Raw genomic sequence first — 25,839 nt, 5'->3', positions numbered from 1 at the left:
GGTGAGAGTCAGCATGGTTTTCCTGCACCTGCTGCTCCTGGGCAATTATTTAGTTTTGGTTTCTTGTTCCTTTGTTTTTGTGGTCCTGCATTGTGGTGAGTACTGGTGTAAGTGGCAGGTTCCTATTTGATCCGACATTTCTTTGGCTCTGGTGTCGGTTGACAGCCATGGTCATGACTGGTGGTGGCTGTTAAGTCTCCAGGAGTTCCACGCAACATTCTGATTGTCTTTCTTCCTTGGGCTTTGGCTGCAGCCTCCCCCTACCCCCTACCCCCCCCCCCCCGCATCATATGGAGGTTCCCGGGCTAGGGGCCGAATCAGACCTACAACTGCTGGGGCGTATGCCACAGTCACAAGCACCATCATATCCAAGCTGCGTCTGCAACCTACACCGCAGCGCAAGGTGATGCCACCAGATCCTAAACCCACTGTGGAAGGCCTGGGATCGAACCTGCAACCTCATGGTTCCTGGTTGGATTCCTTTCCACTATTCCACGACGGGAACTCCTGGGCTTTGGCTTTTGACAGGTGGAGGGACACAGCTTTCTGAAACGGTGGGGCCAGGGCAAGGCATAGAAACATAAGATGGATGTGAGCCTGCGCCTATTCTTTTCTCGTGTGCTGGGAAGATAAGGTGGCTCTTGCCAGCTGGGATTTCATTTCCCCACAAACGATCAGGCTCTTAAGGTATCAGGCAGGGAAGAGGGAGAGTCAGAGTTCCCATTGTGGCTCAGTGGTTAATGAATCTGACTAGGAACCATGAGGTTGCAGGTTCCATCCCTGGCCTTGCTCAGTGGGTTAAGGATCCAGCATTGCCGTGAGCTGTGGTGCAGGTTGCAGATGTGGCTCAGATCCCGCGTTGCTGTGGCTCTGGTGTAGGCCAGCGGCTACAGCTCCGATTGGACCCCTGGCAGGGGAACTTCCATATGCCGCAGGAGCGGCCCTAGAAAAGGCAAAAAGCCGAAGGTGGGGGGGGGGGGACAGAAGAAGAGTGAGAATCACGGTCGGAAGAACATGGGGAAATCGGTGCTAGGTGCCTGGGTGTGTGAGTTCACACGGAATGCTAACCCAGACCCCTGGCCAGCCACATTTGGGGTATCTATCAACTTGACTCTCCACTCTCCAGCTCACCTGGGTGGTGCTGCCCTGCCCTGCCCTGCTCATGTAAGACCTGGCTCCTCCAGGGATGGCTTTGCACCAGAGGGAGACGGGGCAAAGTCACTGAGCTTAAGGTAATTTCTCCAAGAGAGACTCTGGGAGAAGGAGACCAGCTGGGTTTCTGTGTGTTCATTTTTCTTCCTGTCTGCTTGTTTGGTGCAGGCCAGTCCATGTGCCGAGACATTCAGAAACTCTGTACTAGCTGAGACTCAGACCTTGTTCCGAAATAAGCAAAGGGACTTTGAGCTGGGATCACTCCCTGACAAGTAGCTAGCAAAGAAGTTTCCCGTAGCTCTCAGGCCCCATCCCCGCCCTCAGGCGGGTGGGCGTGGGGAGGGGGTGGGGGGGGAGGGGAGGGGCTCGTTCAGGCAGGCAGGCAGGCAGGCAGGCAGGCAGGCAGGCAGGCAGGCGCTGGTTCATTAGTCCCGCACCCCCCCACTCCCGGCCCCAGCTGCCCGCCCCACCCCCCACCCCCGGCCGCCATCCCTGCTGCGCCGCCTCTCGCTTCCCAAATCGCCTGGACTCACGCCCGGGAAGGGGGGGAGGGGAGATCAGGAAGATCCAGGCCTCAGGGCCTGGGTTCAATCACTTCATTCAAATGCAGAAACTCTCCAGTCAAGTCAGAGGTGGTGACTTTTCCTGGAGCTTCTCTTTAGGGAAAGTGTTTTTTTTCCCCTCTTTCCCCAATTTCCCTACCCTCAGGCTGCCCCTCGCAGACTGCATGGAGGGGGGTGGGGGAGGATGTGTGCACGAAACTCGCCTCGTGTCAGGCCAAAGGAGCCCCCGCCATTTCCCAACCCGGGAAACCCCGCAAAACTTCTGGAGCATGTTGGCCTTGGTGTGGGAATGGACATCTTCACTTGCCATCTTCCTTTGCACGAGGAGGAGATTTTCATCTCCTGCTGTCTGGGGGCCAGAAAGGAGGGCCAGAGTGTCCCTTTGGTGTGGGCCGGTCCTTAAGTCATTTTACCTCACAGGAATCACCCACACAGGGCATGGAGACACGTTTGGGGTCCGCCTCCTCCGAAACGTCCCGGGAAACCTCACGTGTGAAAAACTGAGCTGGGGAGGTCCCATCGTGGTGCAGAAGTGGAAATAAATGCAACTAGGAACCATGAGGTGGCAGGTTCCATGCTCAGCCTCGCTCACTGGGTTACGAATCCCACGTTGCCATGAGCTGTGGGTAGAGGAGAGTGAGAAGGAGAGGGAGGGAGGGGGAAGGGAGAGATCCTCCATTTATGGAACTGGTTTCCTTGTTTTGAGATGACGTCGCTTTGGTGAAACAGTTGTCAGATGGCCTCTCAAAAGGCGGTGATGTGGATGGGCTCCCCGAACCAGGCCCACAGAAACCAAAGGAACGAAGGGGTTAATCCTTGGAGCCAGAGTTCCCTCCTCTGAAACTGAAACCAAGCTCAAGCCCGGGAGTGCTGGTGTGTTGGAGCCAGAGACATTGTTACAGCTAAAAGCTACTTTGAAATAGTCTCCATTAGGTTATGGCTTGCCTTGGCCCACGAACTTATGACTAATGACTACTGTCGAGTCAGAGTTGTAGTGAACCTGGTGTTTTCTCTACCCTTGAAACACTCCCTAAGGATTGCGCCCCCCCCCCCACCCCGTGGATGAGCAATCTTCACTCCGGAGAGAAGGTCAAAATGCCATAACCCCAAAGACACTAGAAACATTCCATGGACCACCTGACTCCAGCCTTGATGACTTTGAAATGGTCTATCCTAATCTCCTATCCAGGGAGAATGCAAGCACCCTGATGCTTCTAGACAGCTCCGCCACCCCCATGCCCACCATTAAGCTAAACCTATAGAACCCCTTGCTATCCCCTCTCAAGGGAGGACACAGTTTTGAGGTCCTTAGCCTGCTGTGGCCTCCTTAGCCTGGCAAAGCAATAAAGCTGTTCTTTATGCTTCACCCAAAACTCTGTCTCTGAGACTTAATTGGAGCTGGAGTACCAAGGCCGGTTTGGGCTGCCAAACTTTCCTGGAACTTTCAAACTGTTACATATGAAGAACGGAGCCGGTGACTCTGTGTGTGTGTGCGTGTACGTGTGAGAGAGACACAGAGAGACAGACAGAGACAGTGAGTGAGACAGAGGGAAGAGAGAGGGAGAGGGGAAAGTCCCTTCAGTCTTTTGTTTTCTCGGTTTGTTTGTTTGTTTGTTTGTTTTGTCTTTTTGCCATTTCTTGGGCCGCTCCCATGGCATATGGAGGTTCCCAGGCTAGGGGTCGAATCGGAGCCATAGCTGCCAGCCTACGCCAGAGCCACAGCAACGTGGGATCTGAGCCGTGTCTGCGACCGACACCACAGCTCACGGCAACGCTGGATCCTTAACCCACTGAGTGAGGGCAGGGATCGAACCCACAACCTCACGGTTCCTAGTCGGATTCGCTCACCACGGAGCCATGACGGGAACGCCCCTTCAGTCTTTTGAAAGGCCCCTCTGAGAATGCCGTCAGGTGTTGGGGCCAACTTTCCGAGGGGCTCTTAGAGAAATGAACACAGGGTGATGGTTTCACTCTCAGAGACCATTTCTCTGATGTGTTCATCGAGGGACTCCACGGGCTTCCGTTTTCAGGGCCTCGGGACAAGCGATACGTGTTCTCATCCGCAAGGATGCCAGGTCCAAAGGGTGGGAGAAAATGGGAAACGCTGATGAAGAGAGTTGTAGCCAGAGATGGAAGGCAACTGGAAAAACTTCAGGATCCAGTCCAGTTTTCCAGCCACTGAGTTTCTGATTTCTGGAAGGATTTGGGTAGGGAGGAAAAGGTCAAGGATTCTCCATCCCTCTGACAGAGGTATAAGTTACAAAGTAGATGTACAACTTTTGAGAAAAAAACGAACAAACAAAGAAACAACCAAACAAACAATTTTTGTCCCTTTGTCTTTATCAGGAAAAGTGAAAGATGGAGAGAGGGAGGGAGGGAGGGAGGGAGGGAGGGTGGGTTGGATGGATGGATGGATGGATGGATTTGGGGGGCGGGGAGAAGATTCTTAGATCCTAATGACCCAATGCTTTCTCTAGTCCTGGGCCTTTAGGTGATATATCTATATCTATATATCTATATCTATCTGTATACACACACACACACACACACACACACACACACACACACACACACGTAGTTATTTTCTGTTTCTAGGGCTGCACCCATGGCACATGGAGGTTCCCAGGCTAGGGGTCCAATCGGAGCCGTAGCCACCGGCCTACACCAGAGCCAGCACAACGCGGGATCCGAGCCCTGTCTGCGACCTACACCAGAGCTCACGGCAACACCCGATCCTGAACCCAACGAGCGAGGCCAGGGATCGAACCCGCACCCTCAGGCCTCCTAGTCGGATTCGTCCAGCCATGACGGGAACTCCTACATATGTATATAGTATGCATATAGTATATCTTTTTTTAATGCCCACGCCCCAGCCCTATGGAAGTTCCCAGACTCACGGTCGAATCAGAGCTGTAGCTGCGGGCCTACCCCACAGCCACAGCAACACGGGATCCTTAACCCACCAAGCGAGGCCAGGGGAGGGATCGAACCCACATCCTCACGGATCCTAGTCGGGTTCATTACCGCTGAGCCCTGATGGGAACTGCAGGGGACATCTTTTTTTTTTTTTTTTTTTTTTTTAAGATGTAAGTTTGTTGTGGTTGTTGTGGTTGTTGGTTGTTGTTGTTGCTTTAGCTCGGCATACAGTGGGCTTGCTTACAATGTTGTGTTCGTTTCAGGTGTACAGTCAAGGGGATTCAGTGATCCATCTACATCCATCTATCCCTCCGTTCTTTTTCAGCGTCTTTTCCCCTCTAGGTGATTCCAGAATATTGGGCCATTCCTTCCTTGTGGGTGGGAACACCAGCGTGAAAAAAAACCATCACGGGGGAGTTCCTGTCGTGGCACCATGGAAGCGCATCCGACGAGGAACCTTTGCAGGGAAGGGTGTGGGTTCGATCCCTGGCCTCGCTCAGGGGGGCGGTAAGGATCCGGCAGGCAGTGCCGTGAGCTGTGGTGTCGGTCGCAGACGCGGCTCGGATCCCACATGGCTGTGCCTGTGGCGTAGGCCAGCAGCCGTAGCTCCGATTCAACCCCTCGCTTGGGAACTTCCATATGCCACGAGGGCAGCCCTAAAAAGCAGAGGGGGGAAAAGAAATCATGAGGGCGGGGGAGAGGGATCCATGAGGAGGATGGGATGAACATATACACACACAAAAGAGTCTCTATCCAATAGACGACGAACAGGGACCCCTACGCCACCTTCTGGAATCCAAACGCCAAAACCACAAAGCAGAGTTCCCGCCATGGCGCAGTGGAAATGAGTCCGACCAGGAACCATGAGGTTGCAGGTTCGATGCCTGTCCACCTCGCTCAGTGGGTAAAGGATCCGGTGTTGCCGTGAGCTGTGGTGTTGGTCCCAGACGCGGCTCGGACCTGGCATTCCTGTTTCTGTGGTGTAGGAGGTCAGCAGCTAAAGCCTCCGATTCGATCCGTCATCTGGGAACCTCCATATGCCGTGGGTGTGGCCCTCAACACACACACACACACACACACACACGCACGCACGCACGCACGCACACACGCACACGCACACGCACACGCACACACACACACACTCTGGAACCCCCTAAATGGGAGAAAACCGGACACAGTAGTTTTTTAGGGGTCCAGTCTCTGTGACAGGTGAGGATATCAGGCTTGCATCGAGGGAGGGAAGGCTTCACCCCACGCAGAAAACACACCCACCTACCCACCGACCGACCTTCCTTCCTTCTTTCCTTCCTTCCTTCCTTCCTTCCTTCATGAGAGAACAGTTGGATGACCCATCCTAAGTGTCGGTTGAATGAAGTCTAGTTACCAGGGTTCAGAGTGGGGGAGGGAGAGGGGTAGGAAGTCTGAAGCCTCTGGCGACTCTCCGAAATGTTCTCCCCCCAGGGTGACAGAGCCAGCAGGTCAGGCACTGCCTTCTCTAGAAACCTTCCTGCCCATGTCCAAGGGGGTGTGGGGGGTTGGGGGTGTGGGGCAGGGAGTGGGCCAGGGAGCCTGGAGAAACCCAGACCACCAAGCGGCCATTCTCCCATCGCCCCGACTGTTTGTTGAATGAACATAATGGACGTGATCCAAGTCTGCCACGCCGCCGCCGCCGCCGCCGCCGCCGCCACCACCACTTTCTCCATCATCTCCCCCACCCCCTTGCCTGCAGCCATCTTTGAAAAGGCTGCTGTTGTGGCTGCCTTTGCATGAAAGTGAGTGAGGACCCCTCCCTAATACGGAGTGTTTCAGTCCCTGGTGTCTCTGACAGCTCGCTCATGTATTGGTTGTGAACCATCTTGCCTTGAGGATTTGGAGGATTCGTGAACATTGCAGGAGCCATGGGAGCAGTGAAGTCCTTATCGCCAACCCGACACCCCCCCCCCCCAAATTTCGTGGCAGGGAGCACACTTTTCTTTCACCCAAGAGATTTATTTCCTGCTTTCTGAAGAGAGAAGGAAAGGAGGGTCAGAATGGTCCTCTGGTGTCTGGTGTCCTGTCCCTTTCATTGCACACACTCCTAGTGCCACTGCGGGAGGCACGTTCGGGGCGCGGGGTGGGGTGGGGGTGGGGGACCTGCTGCACGCACCCGCCCCTCACTTTCAAATGCGAAACTCAAGGAGGATGTGAATGTCCTCCATGCCACCGATCAGGTGAACGGGATGGCTTTCTAGGGAAATCCTGGTGTTTCCTTTCACTGCCATGACGAACACCCAGAAACAACCCTGTAAGTTCATACAACTTTGTCAGTCAACTGTATTCCAATAAAATGAAAAAGCAAGACACAGACACACCCACACGCACACACACACACGCGCGCGCACACACGCACCCCAACCCAGAACCAAACACCCTCTCCTGAAATGGGGGGGCGGGCCCACCGGAGAATGAGCAAGAGAATTCCAGAGTCGGTAGGAAAGTGTCATCTGCAGCGGTGTGAAAAACCCCAAGCTCTTTTCTTCCTGTCAAGGTGAATAAACTTTGTTAATGGGAGTGGGTGCCCTCAGTGTGCCCTCCGAGAGGAAAGGCAGGGAGCATTTTCTCCCTGAAGAGCTTAGTGCTGTCATAGCACTGACGGACAGGATGAACGATCGGTGAGAGGTGGCAGCAGCAGTGGTGGCCGCCTGCACTGCCTGGGCGGATTGGAAACATAGACGAGCCACCAAGACTGCGTGTGACACCCCCGTGGGCCACCCCCCCCCCCCGTCTGTACAGTGACAAGAGTCCTTTGGGGGAAAAGGGAGGGTGGGTGCTCTTCCAGTGTGTCTGTCTGCATTCACCAGGTGTGGGAGAGAAGACAGATGTTTGTTTCCACTATCGTTCGGAGGACTTGCCCAAGAGTACCACGTCCCCCCAAAGATAGCACCGGAAGAGAGATGCACGAGGTTTCTGAATGCATGCCGTGGGTGCTCCAGGCTGCCTCCAGGCCGCCCCCTCGCCCTCGCCCTCCCCCTCCCCCTTGCCAGAGGCAGACGTTCCTTGAAACAGCTGGCTTTGAACTTGGGCTTCTAGAGGAAGGTTTTTCTCCTGCTTTCAAGACGGGAAGAAGAGGGTGTCCGTCTCACATCCGTCCTTTCCAGAGGGCCCTGGATTCCAGATCCTCCACATGCCAGCGCCAAAGCCGAAGCGGTCGGTCTGGGGGTGCCCCATTCGGGTTCCCTCCCCACACACCTGCACGCGCGCGCGCACACACACACACACACACACGCACGCACCGGGAACAGTGTGATCTCCCACGCCCCCGAAAAGCTTCAGAATGGCCTCAGTCCGAGGCAGTAGACCTATGTATGTCCTCACACCTGTTCAAATAATGTCTGCCCTCAGCCCCACCATCCCCTGCCTCTTTTAAGGACAAAGGCACTGTAGGTTTCCCTGGGGAAGGGAGACTCCATGGCATGTAAATCACAGTCTTAAGGAAAAGGATAATAGCATATGCCGGGGGGGGGGGGGGGGGGGGAGAAAGAAGGGGGGGGAGGGGGGGGACCCGCGGTGGTGTGCTTGTGAGGGAGAGAGACAGAGACAGACAGGGAGGGACGGAGGATAGGCAGACAGTGAGAGGCAGAATCAGAGGGAGAAAGAGGAGGAGGGGAGAGAGACAGAGAAAGTGAAACAGAGCTAGGTATAGAGGACGCTGTGGCTGGGTCGGATTCTGCGTGTTCTCAGTGAAGTCGTCCTAAGGCCTCTGGAGGTCCAGATCACTGCTTGGGGCCGGAAGTCTGTCTGCCCTTCCCTACCCATCTGAAGAGCTGTGGTTTGGGCTTTCCAGCCGGGAACCCCTCTTTCTGCCTCTTTGTCCAACACACAAGGTTCGTGGGACCCAGAAATCCCATTCTGAGAGCACCCTAGGAACAGTCCTTTCCATACGGCGCAGGAGGCCCCTGTGCCAAGAGATCCAAAGTCTGGAGCCTCTGTTCTCCCCCCCCCCCCCCCTTCCCTCCACGGACAAAATCTTGCCTTGTATTCCTTTTTTTCTCAGGGACTCTGAAGGACATGTATCATTGTACAACCATGGGGAAGATGCTTCCATTCCCTCTGGAATGATGGATGTGGTCGCATGTCTCAAGGAGGCTCCAATTCTTTGAGCAGGACTCCCGATGGTGCCATCCCATCGTCCCTCCCCTCCCCTCCCCTCCGGCTCGCTCGGTCACGGTTCCCCTCCTTTTTCCTCCCCTCCAGGTTATCTTCAGGTCTGCCGCCCACTTGTAACTCCTCCCCCACTTGGAAGTGGCCTCTTCCGGCCCCGAACTTGGTCGTCCCAGGCCCACCCCGGGAGCCATCTGGCGGACCTTTTCGGAGACTATAAAAAGCAGCCTACGGCAGGGGGCGTCGCAGGACCAACGAACGCATCGGGATGGATCGCTGTGTGGCGACATGGATTCTCCAGGCAGGGCAGGCATAAGGCCTGGACTCTTTCCTCCTGGAGCCCATTTCTTCATCCGTGGCCTTGAAGACGAACCACGCCGACCACGGACCGTGGACCTTGGCCTTCACCTTTCATTTCCGAACGGCAGCCAGGGCATCCATTGTCACCACCGCGGAAAAGGTGTCCACAAAAAGGACAGGTGAGCACCTCCATGGCATGCAGTGTCATCGCCACCCCCACCCCGGCTTTAAAGGGTCCTCTTTCAAGTAATCACGTTGCCACAGCTGGGACTTGGATCGGATCCCTGGCTCCGGAACCCCATATGACCTGGGGCCGGCCAATGCATCCCTCCATAGCGTCCTAAATCCGTACATCGTTGATTCAGGACTTTCCCTCGTGGCACAGAGGAAACGAATCTGACCAGGAACCATGAGGTTGCGGGCTCCATCCTTCGCCTCACGCAGGGGGTTGAGACGAGGCTCAGATCTGGCACGGCTGCGGCTCGGGCGTAGGCCAGCAGCCGTAACTCCAGTTCGACCCCTAGCCTGGGAAGCTCCATAGACCGTGGGTGCGGCCATCCGAAGACCAACAAGAACCTCCTCACCGTCCTAATACAGGGACAGCAACGTTGTCACGGCAAGGGCGGCGGGGCGGCGCGGGCCAAATAAAATGCTATGCACCCAAGTGTTTGATTTCAATAGAGAAGAAAGAAATCACTAGGCCAGAGGGGAAGCTCAGAAAACATCGAACACAAAACGACACACCCTGTCCGGGAGACTCAGGCCCCGGAGAGAGGCAGTCAACGCGGTGCAGACACGACCCCAGCGAGTGAGTTGGCAGAGACGGACGGGCGGCCCCGGCATCAAGACAACCCCAGGGATCCCATCGAGGGCCACACGCACCCGGGCCCGAGTCGGCCGGGAGAGCTGGTCGACCCCGCGGGCCCTCGGACCCGGGCCCGAGTCGGCCGGGACAGCTGGTCGACCCCGCGGGTCCTCGGACCCGGGCCCGAGTCGGCCGGGACAGCTGGTCGACCCCGCGGGCCCTCGGACCCGGGCCCGAGTCGGCCGGGACAGCTGGTCGACCCCGCGGGCCCTCGGACCCGGGCCCGAGTCGGCCGGGACAGCTGGTCGACCCCGCGGGCCCTCGGACCCGGGCCCGAGTCGGCCGGGACAGCTGGTCGACCCCGCGGGCCCTCGGACCCGGGCCCGAGTCGGCCGGGACAGCTGGTCGACCCCGCGGGCCCTCGGACCCGGGCCCGAGACGGCCGGGACAGCTGGTCGACCCCGCGGGCCCTCGGACCCGGGCCCGAGTCGGCCGGGACAGCTGGTCGACCCCGCGGGCCCTCGGACCCGGGCCCGAGTCGGCCGGGACAGCTGGTCGACCCCGCGGGCCCTTAGGAAGTGAGGCACGCGAGGGCCACGCTGGAGCACGCACCCACAGACCACCACCCCGCGCCGGTGGCGGCCCGGAGCACCCGCTCGCGGACGTGTTCGGAGGCCACCCAGGGCCCCACGACGCCCCCCGGCCCCGCGGTTTCCCCCCTGGGAAGAGGCTCCCGCAGGGCCGGCCCTCCAACGTTCCCCCCCTCCACGCCTCCGGGATGCGACCTCCCCCCACCACTCCCCTTCGCCCCGTCCCAGCCCAGCGGGCCCTGGGAAGGCCCGCCGGCGGGGTGAAGCGGAGGAGGAGGCGAGGCGCGTAGCGGAGGCGCGGGGGGCGGCGCCTGGAGGGGCGCGCCCGCTTTCCCCTTCTTTCCCTCTCGCCCCGACAGGCCGCAGCGGGACGCGCAACCTGCCCCGCGACCGCCCGGCGCGCCGTGGGCGTCCGCGGGACGCGGCGTGCGAGAACCGCCAACCCCCGCTCCCCTTCGCCGGGGACGGGCAGGGGGGCGCGACCCGCGGCGCGGAGGGATGGGACGGGAAGAGAGAGGAAGAGCGAGACGGACGCACGGAAGCCGAGCGAGCCGGCCGCGGCCCCCCCCCCCGACCACCGCCGCCGCCACGGTGGCGGCGTCGGCGCCGGGAGCGACAAACCCTTGTGTCGAGGGCTGACTTTCAATGAGAAAATACATTTTTGATGCTTTAGGCAACCCTGCAAACACCCTTATTTAAGTGACTGGACTTAACAAAAAGGAATCCCTAGCACCTAGTAACAGAACAAAGATAAAGAAACACAAGGCAGGAATTCCCGTTGTGGCTCGGTGGAAACGAACCCGACTAGCATTGACCCCTAACCTGGGAACCTACAAAATGGCACATGTGAAGCCCTAAAAGAAGACTACACACACACACACACACACACACACACACACACACACGGCACAGACAGATGCGAAAGGAAAAGAAAAGGAAGGAAAAAAGAAAAGGGAAGAAAGAGAGAAATGAACAGGCAGAGCAAACCATTGTGAATGATCTCTAGGGACAGATATTTTTCTCCAAGCATAATTTTATTTTTCCCCAAGTGATACCAGACCTTCTCTCTCTCTCTCTCTCTCTCTCTCTCTCTCACCACACACACACACACACACACTCTCCCTCCCTCTCTCTCTCTCTTTGAAAAAATTTATGTATTTAGTGGAGTTCCCATTGTGACTCAGCAGGTAGGAATCTGACTAGCATCCATGAGAGTGCTGGTTTGATCCCTGGCCTCGCTCAGTGGGTGAAAGATCTGGCATTGCCCTGAACTGTGGTGTAGGTTGCAGACACAGATCGGACCTGGTGTTGCTGTGTCTGTGGTGTAGGCCAGTGGCTCAAGCTCTGATTCCCTAGCCTGGGAACCTCCGTGTGCCGTGAGTGCCACCCGAAGAAAGCAAGGGTAAAAAAAAAAAAAAAAAAAAAAGAAACATAAAAACCTGGATTGGGGAGATCCCATTGTGGCTCATTGGTAACAAAGCTGAGGAGCACCCACGAGGATGCTTCGATCCTGGGGTGGGGGGGTGGGGTGCTGGTGCTGGTGGTGCTGAGGTGTGTGCGTGTGGGGTGATAAATAGGTTACCTCTGGCTTCTGGGGGGTGAGAGTCAGCATGGTTTTCCTGCACCTGCTGCTCCTGGGCAATTATTTAGTTTTGGTTTCTTGTTCCTTTGTTTTTGTGGTCCTGCATTGTGGTGAGTACTGGTGTAAGTGGCAGGTTCCTATTTGATCCGACATTTCTTTGGCTCTGGTGTCGGTTGACAGCCATGGTCATGACTGGTGGTGGCTGTTAAGTCTCCAGGAGTTCCACGCAACATTCTGATTGTCTTTCTTCCTTGGGCTTTGGCTGCAGCCTCCCCCTACCCCCTACCCCCCCCCCCCGCATCATATGGAGGTTCCCGGGCTAGGGGCCGAATCAGACCTACAACTGCTGGGGCGTATGCCACAGTCACAAGCACCATCATATCCAAGCTGCGTCTGCAACCTACACCGCAGCGCAAGGTGATGCCACCAGATCCTAAACCCACTGTGGAAGGCCTGGGATCGAACCTGCAACCTCATGGTTCCTGGTTGGATTCCTTTCCACTATTCCACGACGGGAACTCCTGGGCTTTGGCTTTTGACAGGTGGAGGGACACAGCTTTCTGAAACGGTGGGGCCAGGGCAAGGCATAGAAACATAAGATGGATGTGAGCCTGCGCCTATTCTTTTCTCGTGTGCTGGGAAGATAAGGTGGCTCTTGCCAGCTGGGATTTCATTTCCCCACAAACGATCAGGCTCTTAAGGTATCAGGCAGGGAAGAGGGAGAGTCAGAGTTCCCATTGTGGCTCAGTGGTTAATGAATCTGACTAGGAACCATGAGGTTGCAGGTTCCATCCCTGGCCTTGCTCAGTGGGTTAAGGATCCAGCATTGCCGTGAGCTGTGGTGCAGGTTGCAGATGTGGCTCAGATCCCGCGTTGCTGTGGCTCTGGTGTAGGCCAGCGGCTACAGCTCCGATTGGACCCCTGGCAGGGGAACTTCCATATGCCGCAGGAGCGGCCCTAGAAAAGGCAAAAAGCGGAAGGCGGGACAGGGGGAGAACACGGTCGGGAACATGGGGAAATCGGTGCTAGGTGCCTGGGTGTGTGAGTTCACACGGAATGCTAGCCCAGACCCCTGGCCAGCCACATTTGGGGTATCTATCAACTTGACTCTCCACTCTCCAGCTCACCTGGGTGGTGCTGCCCTGCCCTGCCCTGCTCATGTAAGACCTGGCTCCTCCAGGGATGGCTTTGCACCAGAGGGAGACGGGGCAAAGTCACTGAGCTTAAGGTAATTTCTCCAAGAGAGACTCTGGGAGAAGGAGACCAGCTGGGTTTCTGTGTGTTCATTTTTCTTCCTGTCTGCTTGTTTGGTGCAGGCCAGTCCATGTGCCGAGACATTCAGAAACTCTGTACTAGCTGAGACTCAGACCTTGTTCCGAAATAAGCAAAGGGACTTTGAGCTGGGATCACTCCCTGACAAGTAGCTAGCAAAGAAGTTTCCCGTAGCTCTCAGGCCCCATCCCCGCCCTCAGGCGGGTGGGCGTGGGGAGGGGGTGGGGGGGGAGGGGAGGGGCTCGTTCAGGCAGGCAGGCAGGCAGGCAGGCAGGCAGGCAGGCAGGCGCTGGTTCATTAGTCCCGCACCCCCCCACTCCCGGCCCCAGCTGCCCGCCCCACCCCCCACCCCCGGCCGCCATCCCTGCTGCGCCGCCTCTCGCTTCCCAAATCGCCTGGACTCACGCCCGGGAAGGGGGGGAGGGGAGATCAGGAAGATCCAGGCCTCAGGGCCTGGGTTCAATCACTTCATTCAAATGCAGAAACTCTCCAGTCAAGTCAGAGGTGGTGACTTTTCCTGGAGCTTCTCTTTAGGGAAAGTGTTTTTTTTCCCCTCTTTCCCCAATTTCCCTACCCTCAGGCTGCCCCTCGCAGACTGCATGGAGGGGGGTGGGGGAGGATGTGTGCACGAAACTCGCCTCGTGTCAGGCCAAAGGAGCCCCCGCCATTTCCCAACCCGGGAAACCCCGCAAAACTTCTGGAGCATGTTGGCCTTGGTGTGGGAATGGACATCTTCACTTGCCATCTTCCTTTGCACGAGGAGGAGATTTTCATCTCCTGCTGTCTGGGGGCCAGAAAGGAGGGCCAGAGTGTCCCTTTGGTGTGGGCCGGTCCTTAAGTCATTTTACCTCACAGGAATCACCCACACAGGGCATGGAGACACGTTTGGGGTCCGCCTCCTCCGAAACGTCCCGGGAAACCTCACGTGTGAAAAACTGAGCTGGGGAGGTCCCATCGTGGTGCAGAAGTGGAAATAAATGCAACTAGGAACCATGAGGTGGCAGGTTCCATGCTCAGCCTCGCTCACTGGGTTACGAATCCCACGTTGCCATGAGCTGTGGGTAGAGGAGAGTGAGAAGGAGAGGGAGGGAGGGGGAAGGGAGAGATCCTCCACTTTTTCCTTGTTTTGAGATGACGTCGCTTTGGTGAAACAGTTGTCAGATGGCCTCTCAAAAGGCGGTGATGTGGATGGGCTCCCCGAACCAGGCCCACAGAAACCAAAGGAACGAAGGGGTTAATCCTTGGAGCCAGAGTTCCCTCCTCTGAAACTGAAACCAAGCTCAAGCCCGGGAGTGCTGGTGTGTTGGAGCCAGAGACATTGTTACAGCTAAAAGCTACTTTGAAATAGTCTCCATTAGGTTATGGCTTGCCTTGGCCCACGAACTTATGACTAATGACTACTGTCGAGTCAGAGTTGTAGTGAACCTGGTGTTTTCTCTACCCTTGAAACACTCCCTAAGGATTGCGCCCCCCCCCCCCACCCCGTGGATGAGCAATCTTCACTCCGGAGAGAAGGTCAAAATGCCATAACCCCAAAGACACTAGAAACATTCCATGGACCACCTGACTCCAGCCTTGATGACTTTGAAATGGTCTATCCTAATCTCCTATCCAGGGAGAATGCAAGCACCCTGATGCTTCTAGACAGCTCCGCCACCCCCATGCCCACCATTAAGCTAAACCTATAGAACCCCTTGCTATCCCCTCTCAAGGGAGGACACAGTTTTGAGGTCCTTAGCCTGCTGTGGCCTCCTTAGCCTGGCAAAGCAATAAAGCTGTTCTTTATGCTTCACCCAAAACTCTGTCTCTGAGACTTAATTGGAGCTGGAGTACCAAGGCCGGTTTGGGCTGCCAAACTTTCCTGGAACTTTCAAACTGTTACATATGAAGAACGGAGCCGGTGACTCTGTGTGTGTGTGCGTGTACGTGTGAGAGAGACACAGAGAGACAGACAGAGACAGTGAGTGAGAGAGAGAGAGACAGAGGGAAAGAGGGGAGGGAAAGCAGTTTTCTAGTTTGTTTGTTTGTTTGTGTTTTGTCCTTTCCCATTTCGGACGACCCATGGCATATCAGGCCGCTAGGGGTCCTCCAGCCAGAGCTGCCTGGCTTCGCCCTGCCCAGCATAGATCTCACCGTGTCTGGGACCTAACCACAGTGGGCAACGCTGGACAACCCACGAGTGCGGCGGGCGAACCCACCCTGGTGGCCCTAGTCGGATTCGGAGAGGCCTCGGGAACCCCCTTCGTCCGCCGGCCCTCGAGAATGCCTTCAGGTGTTGGGCCACGGGGGCTTTAGAGCGAACACCCTGATGGTTTCACTCTCAGACTCCATTTCTCCGTGTTTCAAGAGGGACACGGGCTTCCGACAGGGCCTCTGACAAGCGTCGTCCTTCGCACTGAGGATGGCCAGGAGAAAAAAACCAAGAAAATGGGCCTGACGGCGCGACCCGCCCGGGGCGCACTCAGGACAGTCCGCCCAGCCCAGACCCGCACTGCCCTTTCCGAGGATTTGGGAAGGGGGGGAGGAGGAGGGAGGCCGGGGTCAGAGAGCGGTCGCGCCGTGGGAGGGACGAACCCGGAAACCACCAAGAAAAACCCGTCGCGCCCCCGCAAGGGACACCCCCCCTGGCGGGGAAGGCCCCCGCGGGGGGGAGAGTTGGAGGGGGGAGAGGCGGCGACAGGTCTCACTCCCTCGGCCCCGGTTTTCCAGCCGCTGCTTTCTATATCTGTAACATTCGGGGGGTGGGCCCGCCAAGGCCCCCCCATCCCCCTCCGGAGATAAGGGAGGGAGAGGACAACGGGGCCCCCCGAGCCACCTTCCCCACCGGCCTTCCCAGCCGTCCGGAGCCGGTCGCGGCGCACCGCCGCGGTGGAAATGCGCCCGGCGGCGGCCGTGGACGCCGACCGGGGGGCCTCCTAGCCGGCCCCACCCCCGGCCCCATATGTATACCCCCGCGACACCCACCCCCACCGAAGCACGAGGGGAATCGGACTAGGGCGGGTGGAGGCACAGGGAGGCACGGGGAGGGGAAAATCCGCCGGGCCACCGGCACGGCCAGACCAGCCGCCGGGTTGATCCTCCGGGGGACTGCGACCCCACCCGACCTCACGGTTTCACCCCTCTTGAACCCTCTTCGAGTTCTTTTCAACTTTCCCTTACGGTACTTGTTGACTTCGTCTCGTGCGGGTATTTATCCTTAGATGCATTTACCCCCGCTTTTTTCATTCCCAAGCCCCGACTCCGGGAAGACCCGGGCCCGGCGCGCCGGGGGCCGCTACCGGCCTACCCCACGGGCTGGGCCTCGTCGGGACTTGGGCCCCCCACGAGCGGGCCGGGGAGGGATCGTACGCCACATCCCACGGAGCGGGGCGGGGATTCGGCGCCGCTGAGCCCTGATCGGACTGCGGGAATCCTGGTTGTTTCTTTTCCTCCGCTGACTATATGCTTAAATTCAGCGGGTCGTGGTTGATTGAGGTCGCGTCTCGGAGGGGCGGAGGGCGAAGCGGGCGGGCGGGGGGACGGGACAGATGGGACACGGGGGGACAGCCCATCGGCTCCCTATCGCTCGTCCGCTCGCTCTTCTCGCCCACGCGCCAGAACAGGGTTCCCGCCATGGGTGGGAACACCAGCGTGAGGACCGACCCCCGGTCCAGCCTCCTCCCGTGGCTCCCCCACCGCACCCCACGAGGCCCCCACCCGCTCAAGGGGGGGGAGGCGCCGGGGGTGGGAGGCAGAAGGGAACACAGACGGGCCGGCACGGGGAAGCACGAGCCGGCGGCACGGGGACGGGCGGGCGGGGCGGGGCCGCACGTAGCGCACAACGACGACCAGGCCGAGAACCCCACCGGCCGGGGGGAACGCACGCGCAGCGGGGGGGACAGGCGCAGGAGGAGGAGGAGGGCATCAGGGAGGGAGCAACGAGCAGAAAAACCCGGCCTACCCCCCGACCGCCGGGGGCCCCCCCTGCCTCCTTCTCTTCCCTCCACGCAGCCTCACGCCGTGTGCGGCCAATGAGCCCCAGGACCGAGGGGGCTGGAAGCCGGGCACCAAGCCCCTGGCGACTCCGAAACCCCGCGGGCTGGGGGCACGAGGCACCGCGCGGCCGCACCCGGGGGGAAGCGCGCGGTGTAGGAGGACACCGCGGCGCCCGCGATCCACCACCGGGGCACCCATCCCCGGGGCGTGGCCCGGCGCGACACGGCCACGGGGCGAGCCGCCCACCCCGCACGCAGGCACGTTTGGGGGGGCGCGGGCCGGCAGCAACCCCAGGCACGCGGCGGCCGCGGCATGGGAGCCGGCCGGACACCGCCCCACAGGGGCCGTCTCGTGGGGGGCGCGGCAATCGGGATCGGGGCGGCCCGGACTCGACCCCCCCGTGACATCGCGGGCCTCCCAGCCGCCGGCTTCGGGGACTCGGCCCGACCCCCCACCCCACCCCCGGCGAAACACACCATGCCCAAAAGACCGCTTGCGGCGCGAGGAGGCTCAGAAAGGGAGGGGCGGAAGGCCAAGCCTCGGGCGACCCTCTGGTCCGTCTCTCCCCTCAGGGCGGCGCGCGCCCCCAGGTCAGGCCGCCGCCCACCCCCAGAAACCCACCCCATGTCCAACGCCTCCGTGGCGAGCGGGGGCGGGGGCAGGGAGTGGGGTGGGGTGCGGGGCAGAAACCCAGAGGCAAGGGGGCGCGCCATGTCTGCACTTAGGGGGACGAACACAGGCGCCCTGCGAGGACACCCCAGCCGCGCCACCCCCGGAGAGGGAAACACCCCTTTGGCCATGATCTCAAGCGACGCTCAGACAGGCATAGCCCCGGGAGGAACCCGGGGCCGCAAGTGCTTGAAGTGTGATGATCAATGTCCCTAATTCACAGTGTTCTCAGTAGCTGCGTTCTTCATCGACTCACGACCGAGTGAACCATCGCTGAGAGTCGTAGTGCTTCGTGGAATGGCGGCATGGCACACTGCCCCCCCCTCTCCCCCCACACCCCCCCCCCACGTGGGGCAGCTGGGTGGAGAGCTTAGGGGGGCGGGGGGGTTTCTTTCCGGCTTTCAGAAGAGAGAAGCAGACCGGTGGGTCGGAAGGCTTCACACGACTGGCGTCCCCCCACACACACACCACAACACACATGCACGGGTGAGTGGGTGGGGCACGGCTGCCCCCAGGCGCCCGGGGGTTCCCACCCCCCCAACACAGGCACGGGGTGAACAGCTCGCTCCACCGGCCAGGGACCGATGGCCGGCTATGGCCACCGAGTTTCCCCCCTCCCGACGGCCGCGGTGAGAGGGCCCTGGACCAGACGAGGCACATGCCAGCCCCATGGGGAAGCGGAGCCTGGGGGACAAGGGACCCTCCCCACACCGCGCGCGCACACGACCCCAACCCACACGCACGACCCCCCCTAGGGGTCTTTAAACCTCCGGAGAATGCGCTAGGTCCTGGAGAGAGGTAGGGGCGAGGCGGGGCAGAGGTGGGGAAAGCCCCAAGCTCCCAACGACCAAAGGCCCTGACGACGGGTAACGAACTCCGTCCGTCGTGTGCCCGCCCTCGGAAAAGGGTCTTACTCCTGACGGCCCGTGCGCGGGAGCACTGGCCGGGGCCGACCACCGGGGACCCGCAGCAGCGCCGTGCCGCCGCCGCCGAGGGCAGGGAGAGAGGGCCCGGGCCAAGCCGGCAGGATCGGAGCGTGGACGGAGGCATGGAGGACCAACGGCCGGGAGAAAACCCGTGGCAGAGCCGGCGGCGGGAGGGCAAAGCCCTTCCCGGAGGTCCGAAAACACCACGGGGCAGGAAGGCCGCGCGACCGGAGACAGAGACGCGCGGGGGGGTTGGGCAGGGCACCCCGTCCCCCCAAAAAGCCCCGGATCACCCTGGACCCGCCTCTCCGACGGCGGGGAGGTCAGGCCAAGAGAAACGCCGGAGCGTCTGCACTCCCCCTCCCCCTTGCCGGGGTGGGACGTTCGGTGGCAGCCGGCTTTGCCAGGGGGGGGGGAGGAAGGTTTTTCGCGTGGTGGGGAAGACAGGCCGGGGAAATGACGGCCAAGCCGCCTGTCCAAGGTCCCTCGGATTCCACATCCCCCAGATGCAGCCTCCTCTCCGCTTTCCTCCCACCCCCGGGTGCCCGACACGGGTTCCCCCCCACCAGGTGAGCCCCCCGCCCCCACGCCACGCAACACGCACCTCCAGGCCCTTCCCCCCGCCCCCGTCCCGCGCCCGCAGGGGAGGAGGCAGAGAGGAGCAGGTCGGGCGGACAGGCAGACGCGGGGCCGCCGCCACCACGAACGCCTCGTTAATGATCCTTCCGCAGGTTCCCTGGGAAACCTTGTTACGGCTTGTACTTCCTCTAATAGTCAAGTTCGACCGTCTTCCAGCGCTCCGCCAGGGCCGTGGACCGACCCCGGCGGGGCCGATCCGAGGGCAGCCAAACCATCCATTGTAGTAGCGACGGGCGGTGTGTACAAAGGGCAGGGACAATCAAGCAAGAATGACCCGCAGGACTGGGAATTCCTCGTTCAAGGAATAATTGCAATAGAGGACCCCATCGGATCGGGTTCCGGGTTACCCCGCCTGCCGGCGTAGGGAGGCATCACGCTGAGCCAGTCCGTAGCCGTTGACCCAGGACATCTCGGGCACAGAGAACCTGTTATCTGCTCAACCACGGGTGGCGGACGCCACTTTCCCTCTAAGAAGTTGGACGACGCCGACGGCTCGGGGGTCGCGTAACTAGAGATCCAGAGTCTCGTTCGTTATCGGAATTAACCAGACCGTCGCTCCACCAACAAGAACGGCCATGCACCACCACCCACGGAATCGGGACAGAGTTGTCAACGGCAATGCTTCCGGTCCGGGCCGGAATGATGGTTTCCCGTGTTGAGTCAAATAAGAGCAGGCTCCACTCCAGTGGTCCCTTCCGTCAATTCCTTTAAGTTTCAGCTTTCACCATACTCCCCCCGGAACCCAAAGCTTTGGTTTCCGACTGCCCGCCCATGGGTAACGCCCCCGCATCGGAAGTGGCATCTTATGGTCGGAACTACGACGGTCCCTGATCGTCCGGGAGCCTCCGACCTTTTCTTGACTATGAAAACAGTCGGCCGCTTTCGCTGGTCCGTCCCCGCCGGTCCAAGAATTCTCTAGCGGCGCAGGCGAAGCCCCCGGCCGTCCCTCTTAACCATGGCCTCAGTGGCCGAAGACCAACTGGTCGAACCGCGGTCCTGGACCTTGGCCTAGCTGCGGTATCCAGGCGGCCGGGCCTCCTTTGACCACTCGGCCGGGACAAAGTAAACGCTTCGGGCCCCGCGGGACACTCAGCTAAGAGCATCGAGGGGGCCCGAGGGCACGGGGCGGGGACGGGGGTGGCTCGCCTCGCGGCGGACCCCCGCCCGCGGCCAAGATCCCTACGAGCTTTTTAACTGCAGCAACGTTAATTACGCTTTGGAGCTGGAATTAACGCGGCTGCTGGCACCAGACTTGCCCTCCAATGGACGCCTCGCGGAAGGATTTAACGTGGACTCATTCCATTACAGGGCCTCGACGAGTCCTGCCCCGTTATTTTTCGTCACTACCTCCCCGGGCCGGGGTGGGTAATTTCGCGCCTCCTGCCTCCTTGGATGGGTAGCCGTTTCTCAGGCTCCCTCGCCGGAATCGAACCCTGATTCCCCGTCACCCGTGGTCACCATGGTAGGCAGGGCGAGCTACCATCGAAGTTGAGGGGCAGCCCGTTCGAAGGGTCGTCGCCGACACGGAGGGCGTGCGATCGGCCCGAGGTTATCAGAGTCACGGGAAGCCGCCGGCGCCCACCCCCCCGGCCGGGGCCGGGGGGAGGCTGACCGGGTTGGTTTTGACTGATCGACCACGCGGGCCCCCGGAAGGGGGCGAGCGCCCGCGGCTGTCGACCTCGCGGGTACCACAGTTATCCAAGTCGGCGGGAGCGACGACCCGCGGTCCTCTGATTTAATGAGCCATTCGCAGTTTCACTGTACCCCGTGCGCCCTTAGACCTGGCTTAATCTTTGGGACAGCATAGTACTGGCAGGATCAACCAGGCAGGAGTCGGTGGGACAGCGGACCAGGTGGACCCCAACCTGGCGAGCGGCAAAAGGGCGGTTGAAGCGGGGTGGGGGCGGAGGCGCACAGCAGGGACCCAGCGGCCCACCACACCCGCAGCGAGGACCGACGACGGGCCCCCGACAACTCGACCGAGGGCACAAGCGGCCGGGGCCCACTGGGCGTCGCTAGGGACAGGGGGGAAGCCCCAAGCTCCCCCACCCCACACACCCCAGACCACCACCTCCCCCTCTCGGCCCGGGGCACCGAGCAGACACGTCACACCACCACACGCGCCCGCCCTCGCTCTCTCGGACAGGAGAGGGTCCCGAGGGAGGCCCTCCAAGCCCCCCCCCCCACCCACCCACCCACCCAGGAGCCACGGTATGACCCGGCCCGCAGCGGCTAGCCGGGCCCGACTCGGCTCAGGTGAGCTCAGCAGAGCCGGGAGGGAGGGGCACGCGGGGGGGGGTGGGGGGGTGGCAGAAGCCCCCCTCGACCTCACGCCCCGACCGGCGGACAGCGGGGGCAAGGAAGCGGCGGCGGGCCCGGAGCGGGGCCGCAGCGGGCCCAGGAAAGCGAGACGCACCAGGACCCGGTCCGGGGGTGGGCAGGTGGGGACCAGGTGACGGGAGGTGACAGAGAGCGGGAGCGAGGAGGGCGAACGAGGGAGCGGCCGGCATCGAGAGAGATGCCGCAAAGGGACGGTGGCGGAGGGGGCGGCCGCAGGCCTCCAATGAGGTGGGGGGGGCAGGGCATCCCCAAAAACCGGATGGAGTCGGACTGCCAGGGCACCACACGGGGTAACCGCCAGAGATCCAGCACAAGGCGGTCCCGCCGCAACACCCAGGACCCCTACTGGCCTCCCCCTCAGCCCCTGGGGGGTTCCCTCGCGGGGGCCCCACGACCGCCACCGACGACACCGATGCCACAAAAAGCCCCGTGGAAACAAGTCTCCCAAGGCACCTACCGATGACCACCCCCCAACCCCACACGCACCCCCGTGCCCAACCCTCTTCCCCCTCCCCCTCTCCACAGGGGGACACCCACAGCACACACCCAGGGACACCCGCCCTGCCACTCGGCCAGGGGGTGAAAAAGGTGAGGCCATTTCAGGTCCCCGGTTGACGCGGGGGCGGGAGGGAGAGAGACATCACAGGAAGGCTGGGCGGTCACCTGTTCGGGCAGGGGGAGATCCGGCCCACTGTGGGAAGGGCGGCAATGACCTGGCTAGGGCTGTGGTGCAGGGACCATGCCTGCCCAGAGTGGGAAGGACCCAGCACGCCAGTGCAAACCAGACGGGGTCACACCACCACACACACGAGGGCAGAAACATGCACCTGGGACCCCAGGCGGCTCAGTGCCCCAGGAGCACCCACGACCCGGCCCCACCAACCAGGGGGGGGGGTGCAAAGGCTTCCCCCCCCCTGAACGTGGGGGGGGTTCGTCCGCCTTCTCACCCATCCGTCCATCTTTCCACCCTCATCTCATCAATCCTTCACTCTCCACCCTCCAGCTCGCCTGGGGGTGCGCCCTGGCCCGGCCCGCCATGTCCTCACACCTCCAGGGATGGCTGCACCCCAGGCGAGTGGGGAAGACTGACGGGCGGCTCCAAGGGGGACGCAGGGGCAGAGGCCGCCGGGGGACGGTGCGCATCCCCCTCCTCCCTTCCCCTTCCAATGGAGGGGCACCACGCGCCGAGCAGCACACAGCTCGGCGCTACGCCAAGACCAGGCCCGGCCCGGCTGAACCTCCCCCACTCGGAGGGGGGATCACTCCCGCAGTAGGCAAAAGAAGTTGCCCCCACCGCGGGGGCCATCCACCCCTCCGCGAGGGCGGCTCTTGGGCTTTGGCTGTGGCAAGTAGCGGGGCAGCTTCTGCCCTGCAGGCCAGGAGGGGCGGCGGCAGGGGGGTCCAGGTCCCCAGGCCCCCCTCTCAGGCTAGAGAAGGCTTTCCACCTGGGCCGTCGGCCCCACAAACGCTCGCCCCTTCGGGACCCAGGGAGTGGGAACACTCCCAAAGTGGGAAGTCAGAAGGGGGGGGGGTCTGGGTATGGGTTCAAGCACCATCCCATGGCCTTCCACGGTCAGATCCGGGAGGGCAAGAGTCTGTGCAGCCACCAGGCTGCCTCAGATTCCACGTGGGTGGAGGGATGCCACGGCGGAAAGCCAGACGGGGACCCCCCCTTCACAACCCGGCCCACCGCGGCCTCTCAGAACATGCAGCCTTGGTGTGGGAGAAGCATGGGGCGTGCCACTCAAGGGCCAAGGGCTGCCCTCACTCCAGGTCTGGGGGCCAGACAAGGGGGCCACCTGACCCCTGGTGGGGAGGGGACACAAGCTTCCCCTGCCTCACCGTCTCACCCCCTCCCCTGAGCTTTAGGACCTGCTCGTGGGGACGCCACCACCACAGTGGAGACGAGGGGAGTCACCGCTGGGAGAGGAAAATAACCAAGCTAGGCCTGGGGCAGGAGACAGCCAACCCGGGTACTCCAGGGGCACCACTGAGGGTAGGGGAGGCAGTCAGTGCCGAGGGATGGAAGCATGGCAGCGAGAGATCCCCCATTTGGGAAGGGACCTTTCGCTGGACACGCCAAGGACAAAGCAGAATGAAGTTTCCCAAAGGACCCAGGCCCCCCCCCCCGACCCCCAGGCAGCAGGGCGGGAGAGGAGGAGGCTGGAGGGCACCCCTGCCTTCCCCCACACCAGGCAGGTGGGGGAGGAGCAGCAGGGGCTGGACAGAAGAGAGGCGCGGCCCAACTCACCATGAGCGGCCGCCCTCACCCCGCGGCTTAAGCCCAATCCCTGGAGAGCGCCACTCACCACAAATCGCCTGGCAGAGCCAGGGAAGAGCCCAGAAGAGGGGAGGGAGGGAGGGAGGGAGGGAGGGTCAAAATGCAATCACCACAAAAGCCTGCTTCCAGCTTCACCGGCCCCCCCTCCTCCCCTCCTCCTCCTCCTCCCCTCCTCTCCAGGGGAGAGACATGCGGCTGACAACCCCGCCAGGGAGAATGCCTGACACGTGGCACGGAGCCAAAGGGTGGGGTTGTTGAGCCTTAGCCGCTGGGTGCCCGAGCAGGGAGGCATACAGCTGTAGAAGACCCCACAGGGCCACGCGCCCTGCCGCCCTGGGTAGCCAAAGACCGGAGGGGACAACGCAGCATGGGCCAGCTGGATGCACAAGCGAGAGCCGGAGCACGGTGCCCTGGCGAGCGGCCCCCACGCGTGGTGCAAAGGGCAGTCAGGCCTTGGACAGCAGAGAAAGCCCAAAGCCCCCCACGTGATCCAGAGGCCAAGGTCCCAGGACAGGCGCTGAAGAGGATCGTGTCAGCATCTCCTTGACAGAAAAGGCCTATTTCGGCCGCGAAAAATGTTGGTGCCCAGCAGGGGCCCACCCACAGGATGTGGGGGTATCCCCGAACCCCCACGGACACTTGTCCCCGCCCGCCCTAGAGTCGCCAGACCCTCCTCTCAACCCACTGGTCGACCCGGGGAGCGTGACCGCAAGGAAGGGACAGGGACAGGAAGGAGGTGGAGCCGGCCTCCAGCCGGGGAAGCCCTTGGCTTGCCCACGCGGGCAACTACGGTCTGTCAGAGCTGTAGACGGGGATGGCTCCCTCAAAACCAGGACACACCATCCAGCTCAGGATGGTCTCCACCTCCCGACAGATCGACCAACCGACAGGGAAACATCCGAGGACGGGGGGGCGGGGGGGGGGGGAATGAAAGCGTGGGAAGAAGTCTTGTCCAAGACCGGGACCCTACATGGGCACCCTCAGGCCCAGTGCACCCTTCCCGGCCACCCCGGGAAGGGGGTAGGGGGGTCCTCCACCTCTCCATCCTCAGACTTGGAAAAAAAATGTTACCACGGAGGCGCCTCCGACGAACGGACCCCGCGAACCAAGGCGCCGGGGCCCAAACCACCCTTTCCGCTTTATGAAGAACGGCTTGTGCCGGTCTAGACCTGTCAGTAGAGAGAGCACGGGCCGGCGGTAGTGATGAGACGGGGGGCAGGGGGGGAGGGACCCATGCCGGCAAGTCCCGGGAGTCAAGCGTATCGGCCACCGATCTGTTTGTTTCCAACGTCTCACAGCCACAGCCCGGGCCGCTCCTCATTCGGGGATCCCAGGCTGGAGGGTCGGCGGGCGGGAGTCATTCACGTAGCCACAGCGACCCGGGACAAGCCGGCGACCGAGCACACAGTCCCGGCAACGCACACCCTAACCCCTGAGCGAGGGAGGGATCGAACCCGGCCTCAGGCCTAGTCGGTCCCCGGGGCCGGAGCCATGAGGGATGCTGGTCGTCTTTTGCCAGGCCCCCAGAATGCCTGGGGAGTTCGGGACTCACTCCCTCAGAGGCCTGCAGCCCAATCACAGGTGAGAGGGGACACTCCCACCTTGAGCCACCGGAGTGTCGCCGAGTGTCGCCAGCCTTCCGGTTTTCTGCTCAGGCCGGATGGCTGTTCACATCCGCAAGGTCCCCAA

General features: G+C 61.1%; 2 pseudogenes; both read right to left on the bottom strand.

The window, feature by feature from the left end:
- Window positions 1-18,104: 18,104 nt before the first annotated feature.
- Window positions 18,105-18,246, bottom strand: LOC146400809 (5.8S ribosomal RNA; annotated as a pseudogene).
- Window positions 18,247-19,604: 1,358 nt separating this feature from the next.
- LOC146400808 (18S ribosomal RNA) lies at window positions 19,605-21,358 on the bottom strand (annotated as a pseudogene).
- Window positions 21,359-25,839: the final 4,481 nt, after the last annotated feature.

This window comes from Sus scrofa, chromosome 8 (genome assembly GCF_054392235.1).
Source record: "Sus scrofa isolate SSC_HxYL_T2T_F1_AM1 chromosome 8, Sscrofa_HxYL_maternal_Yorkshire_Landrace_v2.0, whole genome shotgun sequence".
Lineage (NCBI taxonomy): Eukaryota > Metazoa > Chordata > Mammalia > Artiodactyla > Suidae > Sus > Sus scrofa.
Note: the sequence above shows the minus strand (reverse complement) of the source record. Positions and strands in the feature narration are given on the sequence as shown.